We start from the raw sequence: 10,260 nt of genomic DNA, 5'->3' as shown, positions 1-10,260 counted from the left end.
AATGTAAGATTGACAGTGTTCTTGTGCAAATACTATGATGCTCCCGCTCAGGGATAAGCCCTCTTGCGCAAATGATTTTGCACAAGAGGGCCAGTGTAGACAGGTAAAAACTGTTTTGCGCAAAAAAGCCCCAATGGCGAAAATGGCAATCGGGGTTTTCTTGCCCAAAACTGCATCTAGATTGGCACGGATGCTTTTCTGCAAAAAGTGCTTGTGCGCAAAAGCATCCATGCCAGTCTAGACGCAGCCTTGTAGTATGAAGTTTCCTTCCCTAGAGAACTGAGAAGAAACTGAGACAGCAGGTGGTCCCAAATCCAAACATGATAAGCCCTGTGTGACAGCGCGTTGGGGTTCCCCAGTCTCCTGCAGCCCCGGAATGGCACGAACAGACTTCACCAGCCAGTAGAATACAGGTGGTTTATTGCTTCTCCACGATACAGCACGGCACAGATGTAATCTAGTTACAGGAACTGGGGGCTAAGAGGCCTCAGTGCCCCCCTTGAGATAGGGGAATCCCAGCCCCCTCCCCAGTTCCTTCTCCCCTGCTTTCCAGCCAGGAACTAACTCCCCCTCTCCAAGCCCTGCCCCCAGCCAGGGCAGCATTCCACCTCCCTTTGTTTCTCCCCATGGGGGTTTGGCTGGTTCAACCGGTATGGAGTCACCTTTGCATAATAAGGTTTTCCCTGCGGGGTCTTGCTCCAGACAGCAGAGGTCACCACAGCCCAGCAAGTACCCCCACTACGTCACACCCTGCTAAGTAGATTTTTTTGATGAAGAGCACGGATTTACTTGGGCTGCTGAACAGTCTTCACTCACTAATGCTGGTCAGTCACTGATGACCTAGATTAAATCTGGAATCAGGAGCTAAAGATGAAAAGTTTTATAGCCCATTCCAAATCCCTGAGCTATGTATTGTCCTTATATATTTTTTCCTATGGACTATCTAACGCAGATTAAAGTTTCACAAGCCTCTAAGTACAAGAACATTTACCATGCCCCTGTTTTCTAAACATGGGGCGGGGGAGGCAGTTAGGGGCAGGTCCACATCTCCAATCATCAGGAGCACAGAACTCCTCTGGTTCCAGTCGAGGTACAGAGCATGTCCCTCCAAAAGCAGTGTAATTTAAATTCCTGCATGTGCCCCTATTTATAAAGAGTAATACCGAACTCATTTCCGTGGTTTAGAAAGTCACTACTGGCCCAGTCCAACATGAATTGAGCAGCTGGGACCTAAACTGAGCCATGAATATGCATTCTGTGTTGTTATGCAATGCAGCGAGTATCAAACGCTGTTTGGCTGTTTACCAGACTGGTGCAGAGTGTCCTTGTGTGCTCTGCTCTATTTGTTGCCTCGCCTAGGATGGTCCATTTTCATTTCTCTGAAGGTCTTCAACAAATCATAGAATCCTAGGGCTGGAAGAGACCTCAGGAGGTCATCAAGTCCAGCCCCTTGCCCGAAACAGGACTAACCCCAACTAAATCATCCCACCCAGGGCTTTGTCAAGCCGGGACTTAAAAGCATCTAGGGATGAAGATTCTACAGCATATTCTACAGCATAAGGTAGAATCTCCCTAAGTAACCCATTCCAGTACTTCATCACCCTCCTACTGAAATAGTTTTTCCTAATATCCAACGTAGACCTCCCCTACTGTAACTGGAGACCATTGTTCCTTGTTATGCCATCTGTCACAAATGAAAATGTTCTAAAAGATTCTTGTTTGCGAACAAACTCTTAAGCAAATGCAGACTTGTTTAAGGACCACAGATTTTTCTTAAAGTAGTTTACAAGATGAACAGTGGAATGGAATATTCCCATCACTAAATGATATGCACTTTACATCAGGCATTATTTATGATAGTTCAATAAAAAAATACAAATTTGATCCCCTAAAAGCTAAAGACAAATTATGTGCACTGTGCTCCTCATGGAGGCTTTAAAGTTTCTAGAGAAACAGAATATAGCATGATCTCCTACTATTCTATTTCTTATGCTGTAGAATATGCAGATCAGCTAAAACCAGGTAGTTCCAGCTTGGCCAGAATGTTACTTTTATTAAAAAAGCATAAATGCTATTGCATTGTAAAACGGATTCAGCCAGCTAATTATAGTTAGCCTTGGAGGCTGGCAGTCAGAACTCCTGGGCTTCGTTTTGAACACGGTCACTGATTTGCAATGAGACCTTGAGCAAATCATTAAACCATTCTCTGTGCCTGTTTCCTTGTCTGTGAAGTGGAGATAATAATGCCCCACAGGAATATTGTGAGACTCAATTAGTTTTTATCAAGTGTTTTGAGATCATCAGGGGAGAGCTGCTATAGAAGTGCAAAGGTATTATATTTAAATGTCAGCACTCATAAGAAGAAAAGGGCCTCAATGATAAGTAGTCTGAAAATGCCATCTAGTGGCTTGTTTTCACATCAATGACATACAAGAAATACTCCAATAAACTTTTTCTTTGAGAAAACATAGGGGCTGTGTCTACATTGGCACCCTTTTCCGGAAAAGGGATGCTAATGAGACCAGTTGGAATTGCAAATGCCGCAGGGGATTTAAATATCCCCCGTGGCATTTGCATGAACATGGCTGCCGCTTTTTTCCGGCTCGGGGCTTTGCCAGAGAAAAGCGCTAGTCTAGATGGGATCTTTCGGAAAATAAAGCCTTTTCCGGAAGATCCCTTATTCCTGATTTTAAGAGGAATAAGGGATCTTCCGGAAAAGGCTTTATTTTCTGAAAGATCCCGTCTAGACTGGCGCTTTTCTCCGGCAAAGCCCCAAGCCGGAAAAAAGCGGCAGCCATGTTCATGCAAATGCCGCGGGGGATATTTAAATCCTCCGCGGCATTTGCAATTCCGACTGGTCTCATTAGCATCCCTTTTCCGGAAAAGGTGCCAATATAGACACAGCCAGGGTGTATCTACACAGCAAAGTTATTTCAGAATAATGTCCGCTGTTCTGAAATAACTTTACGAGAGTCTACACAGCAAAACTGCTATTTCAAAATAATTTTGAAATAGCAGCTGGCTTATTTTGAGTTCTGTAAACCTCATTGTACAAGGAATAGCATCTATTCCGAAATAGCTATTTCAGAATAGGGGCTGTGTAGACAGGGAATAGGGGCTATTTTGAAATAGGGGGCCTCCAGCATTTCCCAGGGTGTCCTACTGGCCACTCTGTCCACACAAAGGAAAACTCTATCCCCCCAACCCCTCCTCTGGAGCCCTTATAGCTGCAGACTCTGCAAACAGGGTTTGTGGCTCACAGCAGGCCAGACAGTCCTGAGCCACCCTGCAGCTGCCCCTGACTGCATTTAATCCCCAAAATGAGCCACTCTGATGCTGCCACACAGCCCTCTACTGCTCCCCGGGAGCATTCAGACAGCTCTCAGAAGCCTGCCATGGGTCGCAAGAGATGTGCACCTTCCTGGTCTGGTGTGGAGATCCTGGACCTTATTGAGGTTTGGGGGGACGAGACAAACCTCCAGGATCTCCACACCAGATGCAGGAATGCAGACGTCTATGGCCGCATGGCAGACAGCCTGTGGAGCAAAGGCCACATCCACACCCAAGAACAGGTGCGCATGAAGGTTAAGAAGCTCTGCCAGGCTTATGCCAGGTCCAAGGAAGACAGCTCCTGATTCGGGGCAGAGCCTCAAAGCTGCCCTTATTACAAGGAGCTCCATTGCATCCTGCGGGGCAGGGCAGTCCCTTTCCCCCACCCCATAGACTCTGGGCTGGAGACGCCCGTCGCCGTCCTCACAGGAGGGAGGCTGGGGGGAAGGGGGAGAAATGATGGCGATGAGGAGGAGGAGGACCAGGATTCTTGGCTCGCAGATGGGGTCTGGGATTCAGGCACTGTGTCCACTGGGATGACTGACCATCTCTCTTTGTTCTCCACAGCTGGACCAGCTGCCAGTGGAGGGCGGTCAACACCACCCGGGACATCCTCCCGGACTGGAGGCTTGCGCACGTGCATCCGTCCCATGGACAAGTACCAGAGGCAGCACCTGGCGGCACTGCGAGCCCTGCACCGCACCATCCATGGCTAGGTGCAGGAGGACCTGCAACTATGGCAGGAGAGCTGGCAGGAGCTGCTTGTGCAAGGCCGCTCCCTGTGCGATAATGTGCACTCCCTTGTGCAGAGCATGCTGCATCCTCCTGCTCCAGCCTCTGCTCTGTCTACTGCTGTCACTCCTCCTCCCACTCCCTCTCCCGCTTCTCCCTCCACCTCCTCCCCACCCCCCCATGGACGCCGAGGCCCCCACATCCACGGTAGTGGGATCCACACAACCCGGCGCCACTCCCAGCCCGAGCCCTGAGCCTCTTCTCCCCCTTCCAGCTTCCTCCTTTCTCCTCACCACCCCCCTTCTTCCACCCACTCTCCTCCCCTCTCCCAGGTTCTTTCCTCAGTCTCTCCCCAGTTTGACCCCACAGTTATGTACAGTACAGAGCGTTTAGTATTTCAAAACAGAAGTGTCTTTATTTTTTCATCAGGAAAGGGGGGAGGGAGGCGAAGCCATGTGTGCAGTTTCCTCAGTCTTAGGCAACTTATCGCGTCTAGTGCCTTCAAGAAAGCGAGGGCGATTCTCATGTTGTGTGTTAGTTTTATTTAAAAGTGTTTTCTGAGCGTTATTTTAACAGGTACGTTAATATCTTACATTCACTTACCTAGCAAAGGAGGGGTGTGTGTGTGGGGAGGGGAGTACTTGCCCTTCAGTTCCCCCTATCATACCTCTGCTCTCCTGCTCATCCTCCCCCCACCACCGCCTGCTGAAGCTTCCTCCCTGCCTCTGCATCCCCAGCCTGACCCTCCTCCCTCTTCAACAGCTGAATAGTGCCCACCCCAAACTGGAGGGAGTGGGGGAAAACGTGGTACAAGCTTCCTCCCCCAGGGTTGAGCTCAGCTGTGCATGAGGGTCAGGGCCCTGTCATGTGGTGGTGGTGAGGGGGGGGGCGCAAATTTTGCTTTTGCCCCCGAGCGCATAACACTCTCGCTATGTCTCTACCGGGCTGCTGGCCAACTTGCTTTAAAAATTACAGGCAAGGGGGAGGGGGGAAATGCATGTAGCTTTTGCTTATCAGTTAATCAGTTAATCAACTATACTATTACATCACTAATGTAAATCTGTGTGTACATTCTTATTTCACCTCATTAGCGGGTTTTTTTTCAGTTAATCTCAAAACAGATTTCTAATCAACTTTCCAAACAAGGTAAATCAAAATATGCCATGTTCAAATCAAAATAAGTGTCTATGAAGCCTTTTGCTGCAGTTTAACTACAACAATTTTTAAAAATTCCATATTCAGTTAAACTTTGTCTAGAGATAAGGCATTGGTGATTGCTGTAATAGCAGAGGTAGCACAGGGTTGGGACTGGAATAAAGTTTTGCTAGTGGATATTTGTGCTTATCTGGTGTGCTTCAATATTTTAAGTTTGCTTGCATTTTTGGGAGTTTGGTATTTGGTTTAGGTTATTTACCTAATGTAGTTCAAAGCTTGTCTCATCTCTAAAATTTGATCTGTGTCTGTTCAAGTGCTAGTTATTCATATCCACCTTTGGAGCTTCAGAAGACAATTTGATTGTGTAATCAGATGAAGTGTGTACTCTGCATAATACCTACCATAAACGCATGTCTCAATGCATGCCCTCTGCATGGAGGTTCAAAAGTCCATGTGAAGTATTGCAAGGTCATTTTGCCTTCAAAAAAATCTCTGTAGTTCTATGGGTGCAGGTGAGGCCTATCCCAGTCTGTGTTCTCTGCTTGGTAAAGGGTCCCAGGCTGAATCTGAATGTTTATTTAGCAATTGTTTAGCCCAGTGGCTTTTAACTTTTAAAGACTGCTGTAATCCTTTCAGGATGCATATCACCTCACTTAAAAACTTATTGCTTACAAAATCAGACTTAAAAATACAAAGGTGTCACAGCATACTACAGTATTACTTAAAATTGATCTATCTATCTATCTTAGTTTGTGCGTCTGTCTGTCTATGAGTGAGCCTGTTCATCTGTGAGTCTATTTGTTCAATAACTCCTAAACAGTAAGAGGTATTTGTTATGCAGCTTCCTCTTATCCTAACTTAAAGCAAGGTCAAGATTTGTTCTGTCAGGAAAATGGGAAGTGCCTGGACTGGGATTGTTTTCCATAATATGGAAAGGGAGGGGGGCTGATTAGAGGGACAGTTATACTGCAGAGTGACCACTGAAGGTAGCTGCATCAGCAGGAGAGTGACCAGAGCTGGGGATGTGGCTTCTTACGTTGCGGGCCATTGGATCAGATAAGTGGCCCTCTTGCACCAAACAGTGCTGGATGTGGGGGCTGCCCCTCACCTACCAGCCCCACTGCTGCAGCCCACCTGGAACCATCCCCAGGGTTGGACAGTGCAGCCCAGTCCTCCACAGGGAGAGCCCTCTCCCCCCGAAGAGATGCTGGGGCTGAGACCCGTGGCTCCAGACCCAGAAAAAGTGCAGCTGGAGTCTGGGGATGACCCCTGGAGCCCTGCCCCAGACCTGGACAGGCTGTAGGCCAGGGGGCAGCTGGAGGCTGGGGTCAGCCCATCCTGACCAGCTGAAGAGTAGGGAGACAGTTAGAAGCTGGTGCTGGTCCTTGAAACCCAGCCCATCCCCCCAAACAGGCTGGAGGCCAGGGGCAGCTAGAGGTTGGGGCTGGCTGGGAGGGGCAGCTGGAGGCTGAGGACCCCTCTGGACAAGCTGGAGGGCAGGGCTGGACCCCCAAGAGAAGCTGCCATCTGGGGAGTGCAGCCCTGGACCCCCAGTAGGAGCTGCTGGTTGGGCCTCCCAGCCCTCTGCCCTGACTTCTGAACCCCCTACTCACTGCTCCTGAGCCCCTCCCAGCTACATTCCCCAGTCCTGAGCCTCCTCCACCCAAGATTTGTGGCCTGAGCCCACCACTCCCTGTGCTCACTCCAGCACATTCCAACCCTTGCCCTGAGCCCTCCCAACCCCCCGCATCACTCCTGCACCCACCCCCTACCCTGAGCCCCCTCCAAACTCAACCCTCTGCCCTGACCTCTGCACCCCCACAGCCCCTGCCCTGAGCCCCCACAAGTACCCAGGCAATGCTGGATAAATCCTCTAGTTATAAAATAAATAAACTGGAATATTAATATTGTACTTACATTTCATGATATAGAACAATATAAACATTTAATAGTATGAAACTGTAGTTTGTACTACTTTTTTATGTTGCATTTGTAAAAGGAGAAAATATCTGGATGAGCTGATGTACTCTCAGGAAGACTTCTGTGTACCCCTGGGGTACACATACCCCCTGGTTAAGAACCAGTGGTATAGCCCAACTGCCTGAACCCGGTGAGTCCTGGTCATATGACCTGGACCAGCTGCATTTTCCAACCTTTCAAGTAAACATTCTAAATAGTCGTTTAGTATGCAAATATGAAACATTAGTTTCCATGCTTGAAGCTCCATCTCCTTGCTTCTTACCTTTAGGAATACTTACACTTGGTCCTGCTCAGTTGTATGCATCTATGAACTCTGCTAAAATTAGATGTCACTGCTACATAAAAATCACTTTAATTTGCTAACAATGACTACTACTTCCCTAAAGATGTATGATCTCTTTGACTGCTCCTAATTTTCTGGCACCTCTGTTCCTTGGTAGTTATTACAATGAGAATTCCTGTGGTACCTTTTGGTGTGTCTAGACAGCGGCACTATTTCAGGACACTTCCAGTATCTCAAAATAGCTATTCTGTGTCTTTTAAACAAGCCCATTATTTCAAAATAGCTTTCAAAATAACAGGCTTGCTATTCTGATGTTCCTGTAAACCTCATTCCATGAGGATTAAGGGTTGTTTTGGAATAGTGCTCTATTTCAAAATTTGGCTCTGTGTAGACAGTGCCAAATTTCAAAATAAGCTCTTTCAAAATACACTCAAAATAAATTTGGCAATTTGCATAGCACAATTTGTGTAGCTCAAATTGCATAGCTTATTTCAAGGTACAGGTGCAGTATAGACACACCCTTTAAGACTAACAAGTTTTTTGGGGCATAAGATTTCCTGGGCAGGATCCCAAATATATATTTGGCACATATATATTTATGTGCGAAGATGGGTGTATTACATTTCTAGGTGAAGCATAACAGATTGGCTATAAATCCAATTCCAGTGGTACCCTAATTGTCTGAACTCCATTAACGGAAATTATTTTACCAACAAGTTGAATAGTTTCCAAGACTTGAATTCGGCTGCAGTGTGCCTTTTAGACAGCAAAGTCCTCAAGCAGAATTTTAAGCTTTGCGGGATCTCTGCATGCAAAAAGGCTGCATAATGTAAACTTTAAACATAAACACCGCAGACTTCTAGTCCCAGCATCTTCTATCAAAATACATGTATTATTTTTGTTATTCCTAAATGATCAAGGTTGCTCTGGAGTTCTTTCTAGGATTTCTTACAGTATGAGTGATAAACACTTACCAATAAATCTGACACCTTTTGCAAACTAGCCCTCTGAGATATGACTATTGCAGAGGCTGGATAAAATCACGGAGTTTTGTTCATGCAAAGAGTGCAGCATCAGGATTTATGCATTGCTGAGGTGAAACAAATGTCATTGTCTTTGTCAGCATTCTCTCTCCTGCTTGGTGTAACAGTAATTAACACTGAGCTGGTTTTGCCCGTCAGACTATCATCAGAGGCAGCAATTTATTCGAGAAATAATGCCACCTTAATCTTTTGCTATGAATTTGATCTGGCCAAGACTATAACTAATGAAAGTCACTTTTAGTACTTGATCAGACTGCATTAAGGAAAGTTTTTGCATTCAGTGTTAAGGTTACACAATTAAAATGAGTCAAAACACTGAAGAATCTAAAATAACTTGACCCTATTGAAAATCAGTATATTAAATCGTACATAATTTCATAAGCAGCAGGCTTCCTGCTTCCACTGGTGAGTGTGAGGGGGCGTGGCCCCTGATGCTGGTGTCAGGCCACCCTGCTAGACCCTTGGGCACTGAAGGACCCCCCAAAGTGTGGGGCCTAGAGTGATTGACAAACTGGCCTCTTGCCCCTCTCCCATGGTGTTGGGGAAGAGGGGCATTTGGCTTTTCATGCATCCCATGTAACCCCTGCTGACTTCCATTTCTATCATTTCTGATTTTGCAAAGCTATCTGTACATCAGATTCTAAACAGACAGGACTAGCAGTAGGTAAAATTAGTTAAAAATGAGGAGTGCAGCTTTGAATTCGCTTGTCTTTAAAGAACTGAGTTTTAAAATTGTACACATACATATTTGCATCCACCTTGCTAAGGTAGTTGCCAAGATTATATATAAAACTATAAAGTTTTCCTCATTAAGTCCAATTGTTCATATACCGTATTTTCCGGCGTATAAGACGAATGTTTATGCTAAAAAACATCCCCCAAAAATCGGGGGTCGTCTTATACGCCGGGTATACAGGCAGTCCCCGATTTGCAGGTACAAACGGGGCTTTTCTCGCCCCGGAGGACACAGACTGCGGGACCTTGCGGTCCCGCCGCCCGTGTACTCCGGGGTGAGAAAAGCTGCTCCGCGTCTCCCTGGTCTGCAGACCAGGAAGACGCGGAGCAAAGCTGCGGAGGGGCTCCGGCAGCGGGGCAGCCCAGGCGCGCCTGGGATGCCCCGCTGCCCGAGCCCCTCCGCGGCTTTGCGAAGCCTCGGGGGAAGCCGGCAGCGGGGCAGCCCAGACGCGCCGCGGCTGTCCCACTGCCGGCGTCCTCAGAGGCTTTGCTCCCGGTGTCCCTGGTCTGCTGGAGACGGTCCCCAGCAGACCAGAGGCACCGGGAGCAAAGCCGCAGCAGCGGCGGGGTCCTGCGCCTCTGAGGCTTTGCTTTGGCAAAGCCTCAGAGGCGCAGGACCCCGCCGCTGCTGCGGCTTTGCTCCCAGTGCCTGTGGTCTGCTGGGGACCGTCTCCAGCAGACCAGGGACACCGGGAGCAAAGCCGGGGAGGCGCGGGATCCCGCCATGGCTGCGGCTTTGCTCCCGGTGCCCCTGGTCTGCTGGGGACCGTCTCCAGCAAACCAGGGACACCGGGAGCAAAGCTGGGGAGGCGGAGGGGCGCTGGGGTGCTGTTGGTTGGCCTCTTAAGGGAGGGTAAGTCTTATACGGCGAGTATAAGAGGAAAACCTATCTTTTAACTAGAAAATTAGGGGGTCGTCTTATACGCCCAGTCGCCTTATACGCCGGAAAATACGGTAACTGGTTATTTGTGTGTTGCTGCTACCCAGATGGCATTTACAGTT

The sequence above is a fragment of the Pelodiscus sinensis genome, chromosome 12, assembly GCF_052426305.1.
Source record: "Pelodiscus sinensis isolate ZL-2025 chromosome 12, ASM5242630v1, whole genome shotgun sequence".
Taxonomy (NCBI): Eukaryota; Metazoa; Chordata; order Testudines; family Trionychidae; genus Pelodiscus; species Pelodiscus sinensis.
This window is presented reverse-complemented; position numbering follows the sequence as displayed.